Source organism: Sphaeramia orbicularis, chromosome 8, assembly GCF_902148855.1.
Source record: "Sphaeramia orbicularis chromosome 8, fSphaOr1.1, whole genome shotgun sequence".
NCBI classification, from domain to species: Eukaryota; Metazoa; Chordata; class Actinopteri; order Kurtiformes; family Apogonidae; genus Sphaeramia; species Sphaeramia orbicularis.
In genome coordinates this window covers 12821155-12832609 of record NC_043964.1, presented here as the reverse complement: position 1 = coordinate 12832609, position 11455 = coordinate 12821155, and positions in this window count along the sequence as shown.

Below are 11455 nucleotides of genomic sequence, written 5' to 3'. Positions count from 1 at the left end.
GACTGAAAATATATGAGTTTATGGTCAAATTTTCTCAGGAATCTGAATCTGAAATCATTTATGCAAAATCTCTGGTTAAATTGGCTTCATCATTAGGGGTGTAAGAAAACATCAGTTCTGCAATATATCGCGATATTTCATTTCACAATACTGTATCAGTATTAAAAAGTACTGTATCAATATTTTTAGGTGTTTATTCAAATGCAGATATGGAGGAGGTTAATTTTTGTTTTTTGTTTTTCTTTATTGTTTATATCTTATTTATTATTATTTAACACTGTTTTATTAAATAATGGTTATTTGAAGCATCCTAAAAGCACTTTTTTACTGTCTGAGAGGCAGATGGTAGTTCCTTTGTTGGGAGAAAAATAATGTTCTGATGTTAGTTCTGAACTAATAGAATATGAACGTTTGAACAGGATCTTAAACTGTAATGTCTGTTAAAACAGAATTTCAGTTTGAACACAGGAACATTTTGTGATATAGCATTAGATCCTGTTCTGATCAAATAAAAATGTGTTTAGTATTTGTGCAGATTTCTGGTTTAATTTGATTCTTCCAAGAAATAATCTTTTTTTTTTTTAAAGAAACAAACAAAAAAATCACCTTTTTTTTCAGTATCATGATATATCGTATCATGATCCTAGTATTGTGATTTGTATCGTATCGCCAGATTCTTGCCAGTACACAGCTCTATTCATCATTGACAGAGCAAGTCAGAATCTAACAAATTGGTGGGCAGTTTCAAAAATGAATATGAAAATTTGGTTGTAAAAAAAAAAAACTTGATCTCACTTTAGGAAAGAAAATGGGCCTAAATAATATAAACTAATTGTAGCCCATGTAGGTGGGCATAATTGAGTAAATTTTGGAGGCTAGATAATGAAAATTGAGTGAATGCAAGTTTTTTTTTTTTTTTTACAATGTTATGTATTTTTTTCACCAACTAAAAACTGATGGGGGTAGGGTTAGTAAAAGTAATGATTTGACTTATCTAATATTAGAATATACTTAATATTTGGGTAATGCTTTATTCACAACAGAAAAAGAAAGAGAATGGTGTATATTACAAACAGATTTATGATAATATCAACTCTACATAAACGAGGTTATTATCATTAACGAAAACTAATGAAATGACAACTAGAATTGTAAAAACATTTTCGTTAACTGAAATAGATCAAAACTATAATTAAATGAAAAAACCAATAACTAACTGAAACTATTGTGTGCTTATAAAACAAACTAAAACGTATGAAAATTATGGATAAAATTCCCTTCGTTTTCATCTTTGTCAGTGTCGGATTGATATGAAATCAATTTATTTCCCTCAAGCAATTTTAGCCAGTGGCACCATATGATACTTAACTTCTCGTCACTTGTCGTTTAGAGTCGTCTTCTCATCCCCACTCTACCTGGAAACATGGAGACTAATGTTTGGAGAATTCAGAGTCCTGTATGGGATAAATTTGAATTCGACGGCAAAGAAGATAAAAGATATTTAAAAAAAAAAAACAACCTAAAATTAAACTAAAACTAAGCATTTAGAAAATAACAAAAACTAATAAAAACTAGCAAACCTGCTCTAAAAAGTTTAAAAGTAACTGAATTAGAGAAAAAAAAAAGTCAAAACTAAATAAAACTAAACTATAATGAAATATCCAAAACCATTCTAACCTTGTACATAAAGAATTATGAGTCAAATTCTTACCTAGAATCCAAACAAAATTGTCACAGGACGTCTTCTGAGGAACTAGCTGATATGACGTCATTGACTTTGAACTGAAATCACTGAAACTGATACTCATTCAAAAGGCCAGACCATAAGCTCTTCTTCTAAGGTTAAAAGGAAGCAAGTTCAGTGAAAATTTGCAAGCAGCAACAGGATTAATACAGGTTTTCAAATTATTTGTCACTGAAAAAAGGTAATTTTTGCCCACTTTTCAGCAAACATCATGCAAAAAGTCACACAAGGACAAGTGATACACATTTTTTGATGTTATATTGTGAAACTACACAATTTTTCCAATAAATTCAACACAAGACACTGCGTGAAAGGTACACTGTAAAAAATGACTGTAGAATGAACACCAAAAAGTTGTAAAATTGCAACATAAAAACACTGTAAGTGACAATACAATGCAAAGTTGTTTATTTGAAAAGATTTTTGTGTTAACAATTAAATCAAATACAGCTGTAGTTTTTACAGGAAGAGTATGTGAACAAAACCAGATTTGTATGTAGAAATGATGGATTTCTATTGTTTTTAGAAAATAAAACTGTAAATTGAAAAACAATATGGTGCCGTTTAAATTGCAAGACCATAATGTTGAAATAATGGCATATTTGCTTTTTTTATATACATAAAAAAGTTATAAAAAAGCAAACATTTAACAATGTAACATTTTAAACATGTAAATTAACAAGTTGGTAGAGCGGCTCGTCCAGTAACCAAAGGGTTGGTGGTTCGAATCCTGGCTCCGACTGTCCATATGTCCATGGAAGACACTGAACCCTAAATTGCTCCCAGTTGGACCTGGTGACTTTGGAAAGAGCTTGGGACACTATGAATGTGTAGAAAATGTGCTAAATTAGTGCAGTCCATTTACCATTTAAATCCAATGTTAAATCTACATGTTACTCCATAAATATGCTTACGGTTGGATGTGTTTTTTACGGTGTTGTTCTGGAAACCACAACTGCCATTTTTTTTTCTGTAAAAACAACAGGATTTTTTTTTTTTTTACAGTGTATACATTTATTCCACAATATTTTTTTCACAATAATGTCACAATAATGATACTCAAAGTTTCAGCCTTGTCATATACAACAGAAGTAGACTGAAGCTGTAAGCATGTTTTTTTCTCTACTCTTCTTCTCTGTCTGCTGCTGGGAACGCTGTCTCTGAAAGTCCATGGCTGTATTGATCTCCGTGTTGTTCCATGAGGCAGAAAACCCCAGCCCCATCGCCGTCTTTGTCCATCACCTGAAGTTTAGTGTAGTTGGTTATAGCAGACGAGAAGGAGGTGTTCTGACTATCAGCGAAGAGCTTTAATCAAAAAGCTCAATAAGTAGTAGAACCTAGTCAGTATTGGATGTTGCTGAAAAATTATTACATTGAATGAAATCCGTTATTATTGGGTGCTAGTCGTTTTACATAGCAGGCTGTAGCTTTTACTAGAAACAATGACTTTGTGTCATATGGGCTTTACATACAGAATCATTTCCAGAGCTTTCTGTGATTCTTCTATGAATGAAATGGATAATTTATCATGTACCGCTGAGATATTTGTAAACTCAATCTCAAAGTTTGATTCTCTTGTTTTCTTTGAGGAATGATGTTGATTTGTTTTATTTAATTTCATTTGCCTTTTTTTTTTTTACATTTTGTTTTTTCACAGTCATTGCTTTGACAGCTGTCTGGGCCAAAGGGGATGATTTTCTGTGAGTGTTTGCGTCATCGCAGGTCACAGCGACCTTGTATCAGCACATATTAATAAAAAACTATTGAAAATATTTTACACCTCATGCTTCAGGGTTTCTCTGGGAACGGCTTGAAAGGGCTCACTTGTGGTGTGTGTGGATGTGGTGAGTGCTGATGTACAGCATAATTGCTTGTGTGCTTGTGCATCTGCAAATGTGATAAAGCAGCACACAGCGACTCTTAGTAATCTTTTACCATGCCGTATGCACATAGGCTTCAGTATACCTACCTCATGATTCAAACTGGAAATGAAAAGATGTCTTTAAGCGCTAATACAGTGGTTATGTTTTATTCATGGGCTGGCCTGCAGGTTACGACAGCATTGTGCTGCTCATCTGTGTACCACGGGAGACAGGGGACTGAAGCCAAGCAACCCAGCCCCTTCCTGACTCAGCTCCCCTTTGAACCACACACTGTATGCATATGCAGATTTGAACTGGTGGTTGCAATGATGATTCTGTCAAATACTGCCCCATGACTAATGCATACCATACAAAGTGATCAAAGACATGCAGAAAAAAAAGCAAGCTGTCAGGTTTGGAGACAGAAACCAGTCCTCCAACACTGTTTGAACAGGGATTAGTAAGAGATTTAGGCCCAATCCCAATTCACCCCTTACCCCTATCCTTTGGCCCTTGCACTTAGCACTACCCCTTGAAACCTAGATAGCAAATATTTTGGCAGTATTATGGCATACATTTGATATTTTTGGCTTTCTTTTGGCATTATGAAAACCTTTAGGCTTAACTGTGGTATGATTAAGGTTATCCATAACACTGGTCAACAACAAATTTATTGTTTAAGTTTTTTGAGCTGATTGAGAATGATTTTGGTGTGCTGAATCCAAAAATCACATTAATTTTGCTCAGTCAGGTCAACTTTCTGAACTATGCTACATATTGGCTTTTTAACATTTTTGCTTACATTTATGGGCATTTTCACATCATATGATACAAAATTCTTTCATATTTCTTGCAATAAACGAGTTGTGAAGATTTTACTTTTGCCAATTTATGATTAATGTTTTTTTTAATATTACAGGTGAATGAAATGGCTTCGACTAGAAGATCTTGCAAAAATAAGCCAATTTACAGGAATTAAAGTTTGTAACACTTAATAAATACATCCTTTTAGAAAATGATTTTTTTTCTCTTAAAACCTATTTTGGGTGAGAACTATATAAAAAAATCAACTGATAAAGTCACAAAAATGTAATCAATTTTGTGAGAAGATTAAATTTTTCAAAATCAAATTAGCAAAAAAACCTGACCTGATTGAGAAAAACAGATGTCATTTTTGGATTTAGCGGTGCAAAATGGTCCTAATTCAGTTGAAAAACCTAGACAACTTGCAAAAAACATTTTTTTGTAACCCAGTGTAATAGATATGGACGCACCAGCAATGTATGACTGAGTTATGGCATATGTGTGGTTAACCAAAAGACTGGGCAAAGAGCGGGATCAAGTATTGGGATGGTATGGCATGTTTATGGCAAGCCAGAAGGTTGACTAAAGAGCGGTAACATCTTATTCCATATATGGATGTGTTTTGGTTGTGTTTTGGCATATTTCTGTAAAGCCAAAATACTGCGCAAAGAGCGGGAATTTCTACCCAGAAGAAAACCCCACTTCATTTTAAAAGCATGATCAACACAAATTTTGGGTGAATTTTGTCCTCCTTTTGGCCTCTCTTTGGGTCAGTTTTGGCTCCTTTTTGGCTAGATTATGGGGATTTGGGGCTTTTCTTGGACAGTTATGGCTATATTTTGGAAGTCCGCAATTAGTTTTGGGTGAATTTTGGCTTCCTTCTGGTTTGATTTTGGCTTGCCTATTTTGGGCCATTTAGGACTTTGCCAAAATGGCATGCCAGTTTTGGGCCAGATTTAAGCCATAATGATTTTGCTATCTGGGAATGGAGCTGCAAGGAGTAGTGGTTGAGACATTCTCCTATGAAATGAGACAACCCTCCGAGACTTGTTACATCACCAGTACTCATCAATACCGCTATAAACAGATGCGAAAGCTTTGTTTCTGAAAGTATTCCCCATGCCATCAGTAGCTGTAACCATCTCTGTTGCATGGGCTTTGGTCAAATTTTTTGCGGCTATCAACTATAAACTGCAGAAATGCGATCTATACACATTGAAATGGCATTAAATGGGCGATCAAATGATTAAGGCCCAATCCCAACTCACCGCTTGGCCCCCCCTCCTTACCCCTACCCTTTGGCCCTTGCATTTGACACTACCCCTTGAAACGTAGCTGCAAGGGTTAAGGGTTGAAGTGAAATAGGACAACCCTTCGCGACCCGTTATGTCATCAGCAGTCATCGAATCCGCTATAAACAGATGCGAAAACTATGTTTCCGAAAGTATTCACCATGCTGTCAGTAGCTGTAACCAGGGGTACCGCTACCAATTGTGGGGCCCCATGAAAGCTAAACAGTTTCGGTCCATACATAACGTCACTTCCGCAATCGTGAAGATGAACCTGAAACTTAGCATGCTTTCAATGTCCGATTCCTGACTTCTATGTCTCACTTATACAGCCGATCTTACAGGACATTTTCACAACTTCTAGCCTGTATCCACTGGACCCCCTCCTCTGCTTTAAGGGCCCCCCACAAATGCTGGGCCCCGTGAATTTGTCATGTTTACCCCCCCTTATCGGCACCCCAGGCTGTAAACATTGCTGTTGAATGGGCTTTGGTCATCTTTTTGTGGCTATCAACTATAAACCACAGAAATGCGATCTTTAACACATTGAAACAGCATTAAACAGTCAATCAAATGATTAAGTTGTTTACGAAGAAAATATGTACATTTGTGTGTTTCTTTCGTCACACTGCTGCACTTTTTGACTGTGTTTACCTCCATCTTCCCAATGATTTGAACAGAATTATGGGAAATTTCTCCTATTTCTTTGTTCGTAGTGTGGTCCTGGAAAATCTCCGTTTCGAGGTCTATACAGCCCTCTGCCTTAGCCCTTCCCCTACGTCTATTCGAGAATCGGGACAACACTACCCCTTCACATGCACACGCAAAACGGAGGAGTAGGGGTAAGGGGGAGGGCCAAGGGGTGAAATGGGATTCAGCGTTACACATAAGAAGGATGCGAGGATTGGTCCAGCACTAATCTTGGGCCCAATCCCAATTCACCCTTTACCCCTCCCCCTTTTCCCTTGCAATTGACACTGCCTCTTGAAACAGAGTTGCAAGTGTTAGGGGTTGAAACATTCTCCTATGAAATGGAACAACCCTTTGTGACCTGTTATGTCATCAGCACTCATCAATGCTGCTATTGACAGATACGACAACTTTGTTTCCGAAAGTATTCACCATGCCGTCAGTAGCTGTAACTGTCTCTATTCCATTGGCTTTAGTCATCTTTTTGCGGCTATCAACTATAAACTGCAGAAATGCGATCTATAACACATTGAAACAGCATTAAACGGTCGATCAAATGATTAGGGCCCAATCCCAACTTACCCCTTGGCCCTTCCCTTTACCTCTACCCCTTGGCCCTTGCACTTGGCACCACCCCTTGAAACGTAGCTGCAAGGGGTAGGGGTTGAAACATTCTCCTACGAAATGAGACAACCCTTTGCGCCCTGTTACGTCATCAGCAGTCATCGATGCTGCTATTGACAGATTCGAAAATTTTGTTTCCAAAAGTATTCACCATGCCGTCAGTAGCTGTAACCGTCTCTGTTCCATGGGCTTTGGTCATCTTTTTTGCGGCATTGAAACGGCATGAAACGGTCGATCAAATGATTAAGTTGTTTACAAAGAAAATACGTACATTTGTGTGTTTCTTTCGTCACACTGCTGCACTTTTTGGCTGTGTTTACCTCCATCTTGCCAATGATTTAAACAGAATTATGGGAAATTTCTCATATCCCTCCATTCATAGTGTGGTCCTGAAAAATCTCCGTTTCAAGGACTATACATCTCTCCGCCTCAGCCCTTCCCCTCAGTCTAATCGAGAATCAGGACAACACTACCCTTTCATGTGTACACGAAAAACCAATGGGGGAGGGGGCCAAGGGGTGAATTGGGATTCAGCCGTACACTTAAGAAGGATGAGAGGACTGGTCTAGTACTAATCTAGAAGGAAAATAAAGGCTTTGTTTTCTGACGGTAACCATGAGTCAGTATGATGTAACCAGCTCTATCTCATCCTGTATGTATGTGAATGTACATGCAGACCTGTGGGCATACTTGTTCAGCTGGATTCAGCTTTACAAAGCATCAGTCAAGGTTAATTAATCATACAGTGTGGTGTGATCCCTGATGTAATCTTTTAATAACTGCAGTATGAGTACAGCTTACTGACTTCTGAATGTCACACTGTTTGCTTGCAGGTGTTTGCTAAGCCACAACAGTCACGGGCAACCTTTAGTACACTTCAGCATGAGCATAAACATTGTGATCAGCTGGAGATCAGGGATAACGTATTTAAGTGGCTGGGTTATTGGAACCCATCTAGCTCCCTTAAAGCCTTATTATCCCCAGCGTGGTGTGATCAGTGTTCAGCTCCCACTGAGTTTTGTTTCCACCATTTTTCATAATCCCAGTCACAGTGGAGCCTGATTGGTAACTAATTAGCTAATATCTAATTATTATGTGCATCAGAGCATAGAGTATTCATACATAATTACACCCTTCCTGCAATTTTCCCATGTACCTGTTTTTTTTTTTTTTTACCACGTCATTCTGTGTATCATACATGTGAGCTGACCCACACTATACACATCTATCTATCTACACAGCCCCCGCCTCACCGATGATGTCCCATAAGTAAAACTCCCCGAGAGGGTACGCTCAGAGGCCTTGACCATTCAGTCACCTTGCTTTTTACCAACCCTACAGTAACACTTTCACACACTGAGTAACCAAACATGAGCAACAAAGCCTCTAACCCCTGACACGCTCACTTCCCAGCACTCAGTCCATCTAAGAGGTAAAAAAAAAAGGGGGGCTTTTCAAGGTCATTGCACATTTAGGGGAGCTTAAAATAGAAGCAGACATTGACAAACCAACACTCAAAGGAGCTCACTGCAGGTCTCTGGAGATGGATGGAAAGAAAGGAGCCTGTGTACCTGTAATAACTACCACATATAAAGGTATTATAACAAGTATGTGTAAAATGGTATTATTAACTGAACACTATTCTATAAAATACGACTCTAGAATAAACAGATACTCACTGCCTGTAAAATCCCCACCATTTAATTTCAGTTATGGGACCTTGATTAAAAATATTCTGCAATTAATGGCACTTTTAGCTTCATTATGTGATCTATACTGTCTTCCTACAGTTAGGAGTATTTAAATCTGAAATTAATATACTCTAACCCTATTCCATCATTCAACAATAGTGTTACCATTGTGGCCTATGCTACTCATGACTATTTACTGCCCCCTTGTGGTACTGACAAATAAATTAACCCTTTCATACATACTAGTCACTACATTGGACAGTTACTCTACAGCTGTTCTGTTGTTTATTCATGTGTTTTGTTGTTTTAGTTCCATATCAGCCAACATAGTGGACTCTTACGCATCATTCCAAACACTGCAATTCATACAATTATTGTAACTTTGCTGCTCATGATAAACCTGATCTGCAGTAACATGTTTTAGAGTAAATCAATTGCTAATTGTTATTAGACTGTAATTAACAGTTTTCTGACACAATTTTTTTTTTTTTTTTTTTTTTTTTTTTTGCATATCCTCCTGGGACCCAGCAGGGACAAAAGTTTGACAGTTTAACTTAAATGCTATCCATTCCAAAAGACATTCCATTAAAAAAAATCAAGCAATAAATAACAATAATTTTAAAAATGTATCTGAAAAAAATGTTGCATTATGCAGTTTCCATTCAAGACAATTTTTTAGGGTCACACTTTATAAAAAGTGCACACTATGAAGCATCAGTTAAACATTAACAAATACTGAATTCATCATTTATAAAGCATATTTCTGACATGAATACTCATTAATATATGGTTTATCAGCACAATTATAATGGTTTTACTAATCATTAATAAGCTCATATACAGTGTGCTTCATGATTGTATTTTCGTACTTTATAAATTATGGATTCAGCATTTAAACGTGTAGAATTCAGACATGTACTAATGGTAAGTGAATATGTCAGTGTGTATTTTATACTAACTCACACATTTATTTTTCAATAGATGTACTATAAACAGTTATTAATACAAGAATTCATTATTTCAGGTAGTTCTAAAGCACTGACTACTCATTAATTAATTCTATGGTGTGAGCTCATCTTAAGTGTGTACTATCTATGCCATATAAAGCATTAACAAATGAGATTTAAAGGTTGGCAATGCCTAAAGACTCACAAAAGTTTCAGTTATTCTAACAAAGGAAAGACAAAGCAAGACAAAACTGCATGATTGAATGATGAATGATTACGAATGATGAGTAAAACCATTATAACTGTGCTGATAAACCATATAATAATGAGTATTCATGTCAGAAATATGTTTTATAAATGATGAATTCAGTATTTGTTAATGCTTAACTAATGCTTCACAGTGTGTACTTATTATAAAGTGTTACCTTTTTTAGTGTAGAAAAGCTAAAATTGTCAAATTCCTGGGTCTCAGGAGGATATTATCTCCATGAGGTAAGTAATAACTAATATAAGAGTATGATAAAATGTGAGAAAACATCAGATTAGCGGCATTAAAAATGTTTTTATTTCTTAGTTTTCACACAGTATATCACTTTCTGATGGTGAGTTTTTAATACATGTTTCTTTGCTTCAAAAATTAAACACGTGGTGTCCAGCTGAGTGGATATTTTTGTAACTTCACGAAAAATAGGTTCATAAAAAAATTTCAATTGCATTGGTTTTTTCATGCCTAAAGAGGAATAAAAACACTCAAGTAAAAAATATTGACTAAAGTTCTCATAATTCATGCATGAAAGGGTTAATAATAATAATGAATACACTGTGAAAACCAGGTTAGCCTTAAGCATTTATTAAAACAGTCAAGAACATGTAAGATCACAAATTATGACTGTAAATGGAGTGATTAATTACAGAAATCAATTTAACAGACGGCATATGTAATACATGTTAATTAGCTGATAGCAAGAAAAATTAAACTAATTTACTATTTTTATACAGATTAAATGCAGATTAACTTGAAATGCGCCAAAAAAAACATGCATTTTTCTGGGTATATGAGTTAATATGGTATTAGATTACATGGATATTATGGAGTACAGGCTTTTTATAGTCTTAAAATAAAAGATACATAAGAATAAAGAGTAAAAGCATGCATTTTATATGTTCTCATGAAAATTATATTTTTCCATGATGTTAAGGTCTTTATAAGATATTACATAATAATCATATATATGTATGTATGTATGTATGTATGTATGTATGTATAGGGGAGACTGGACATGGCTGTAACACATTTTCCTGTGGCAGCTGTATATCACATATAGCCTATGGGTAGGGATGTAACAATATGAAAATTTCATATTACAGTTATTGTGACCAAAATGATCACAGTTATCATTATTATCGCGGTTTTGTTGAAATTGTGCTCAAAATGTTCAAAAAGTACTTATACACACACTGAAATAATTTAACCAAATTGTATTTTGGAAAAAAACAACAACAACAATAATTGGCTCAGTGTACTTTCTGTTGCAGAAACATTCAAATATTAACCCTTAGTGGTCTGAGCCTATTTTGTCCATTTTTCAGTCCTTTTGATTTTGCCTTTATATAGTATATAAACAAATGTTTACTACACCCATGTTTGGGATCTGTTTTTTCAGCACAACTTCATTTATATCAACTGCCTATTATTTTTTCACTTCAATCTACTATATCAACATAAAAGGACAGAAAACACAAAAAAATACATAAAATCTGATTTGAAAAATCTATGTAATTTATTGCATAAATAACACACAGA